At 26.3% G+C, this 2,737-nt stretch overlaps 1 pseudogene; it reads right to left on the reverse strand.

Moving 5' to 3' along the window:
• LOC107625408 overlaps positions 1-2,737 on the reverse strand; it is a 39,895-nt pseudogene that overhangs the window by 29,242 nt on the left and 7,916 nt on the right.

Below are 2,737 nucleotides of genomic sequence, written 5' to 3' on the forward strand. Positions count from 1 at the left end.
GGTTAAACTTTGACGATTAAACTTTTAAATCTTTTTAACATTTAGTTCAATTAATTCAATTATCAGTTTGGTTTTTAAAACCTTGAATATAACAACAACGAAGTCTTATTCCACTAGGTAGGGTCGACTACATGGATTAAACGACGTCATTGATCTGTATCATGTCTACAGAAAGACCGTTTACATGTAGATCTCGTTTGACTACCTCATGGATGATTTTTCTAGGTCGTCCTCTGTCTTTCACCTCTTTTCCATCTTCCATTTCATCCACCCTCCTGATTGGGTGTTCTGTCGGTCTTTTTTTCACATGTCCAAATCACTGGAGACGTGATTTTACCACCTTTTTCACAATTGGTGCTACTCCAATAATTCTCTCTTATATCTTCGTTTCTTATTCTATTCAATCACGTATGACCATTCATTCATTTCAACATCTTCATCTCTATCACACTTAACTTATGTTTATGCTCCTCTTTGGCCGTCCAATACTTTGTATAATAAAACATAGCCGGTCTGATAGCAGTGCGATAAAATTTACCTCTATGTTTTAAATGCACTTTTTTTGTCACATATAAAACCAGACGCACTCTGCCATTTTAACCAACCTGCTTGGATCCTATGATTTACATCTTATTCAATCTCTCCATTATCCTATATTATACACCCAAGATACTTAAAACTTTTAACTTTTTCGTAGAATATTTTCTCCAATCTTTACCTCTGTGTTTTTAAATTTTTCTTTTGACAACCGAACTTGCACTCTATATATTTTGTCTTGCTACAATTTATACATAAACCATACACTTTTAGAACTTCTCTGCATAAATCCAATTTCTAAAAAGTTTTACATTGGACTTATAGTTTTTGTAGGGCCTATATATAAAAGAAAGTTTATAAAAATGATAATGGGTCAAGTCTAAAATTCTCTTTTCCTTTGTTTTTCCACTATAGCATCAGCAAGACATACACATATTGTTGTAAATCACTCATCTTCCTCAATGTCTCAGTCACTTCTCCTCTTCCTCATATCCTCCCTTTTGAATAATAAATTCCAGCCTACTTCTGTTTTACTTAACTCAATACTCTTTTTCTACCCAATCATATTCATGATCTATCAGTCATATTCTCTCTTGTTGGCTCTTTTTTTTAAACCCTAATGAAGTAACCTAAACTTAACAAAGAAAAAAAATATCTTTAATTCAAATCTTAATAATTAATAAGACATTAAAAAAATTCTTTAGCTTAATAATTACTTATATTATCATCAATTTTTGTCATGTTTGTAATTATAAGTATTAATAAATTCAAAACTTTAGAATTAGGATAAGATAGAATTTAAAAATTTTTATGCAATTAGATTCTATTATATTAATTAATGTCAAGATTAACTTATTAATGATATTATTGTTATATGTTTGTTATATTAGATCCTTAAGGGAACCATTTTCAATTCTTTGCCTATTAGACACATGAAGTAGTGGAAATTTCTCTTAGATTTTAGTCTATAAATAAATTTTATATCTATAGTTAGATTTTATTATTGTATTATTTTTTTTTTTTAAACGTGACTAAACAAACAAAATGCATTTTTTATACAAAAATTTTCATAAGAAGATATTTTTAGTATCTTCATTTGAGTAGATGCCATTACAATTAAATATCTTCTTTGCAATTTTCACTTTCTATGTGAATTTAGTATTGAATTTGGACAAGATTAGTTATTATATTAGTAAATATTTGATTGATGAAATATATATTGATTTGTTTAACAACCATTAGTTTGTTGTATAATGTATTTAATATATATGTATAAAACTATTTAGAAGGCTTTATGAAAGAAATTGCAGCTAATGATAGTAGACGTTAGAATTGAAGCATCTTGACTATATATAATTCTATTTTCACGACCATATAAAATGAAAAACTATAACTATTTATTTCATGTTTGCAAAATTAGCAGAACACGTTTATTTTAGATTCACACAAAAGATAATCACCTAAATATAATTTTTGTCTGTTGTTCTAACCTTTATAAATTAGATAACCTTCTACTTCGATTTTTTTTTAATAAAAAACTAAAGTTTGAACATTTGATATCTATGATTCATTATCAATGTATTTAAATATATTTTTTTATCATCATTATTATTATTATAGCAGATTTATTTTGCCAAGTATTTAATATTTATACAATTGTTTTTTTGTGGGTTATGCATGGATATTTTATTTACTACTAATAAATTGTAAGACTCATTTTGTTATTTTTTTTTTTCAGAGACAGGTCTTCATCTTAATTAAGTCTTAACTTCTCTTTATTAGTTCTACTCTAGTTTTGTTTAAGTTAGTGAGTATTTTATTGTTTAAGTGCAAGATGTTTTGTGTACATACTTTGAGAAGTCTTTAAGTATCTTAAAGTGTTTCATATGCCACACGCAAAATCCAACCTTAGTGATTTGAAATAATTTGTTTTGTATATTTTATAATATATGAAATTATTAGACTAGCCGTAAATACTAAACTAGAATTTTATGTAAATATGTTGAATGTTTAAAATATGATATCTAAACATGTGTTCCCTGTTAGTATTATTAGAAATTTTTTTCTATAAAATCTATTTGTAAAACTTTTTTAGAATGATTTTTTTTAAATGCCAATCATGGCTGGACCAGATTGTGACAATTTTTTCCTTTTTAAAAAGTACACGAAATTAAGTTAACATTATTTAACATAAAAAAGT

Source organism: Arachis ipaensis, chromosome B02 (genome assembly GCF_000816755.2).
Source record: "Arachis ipaensis cultivar K30076 chromosome B02, Araip1.1, whole genome shotgun sequence".
Taxonomy (NCBI): Eukaryota; Viridiplantae; Streptophyta; class Magnoliopsida; order Fabales; family Fabaceae; genus Arachis; species Arachis ipaensis.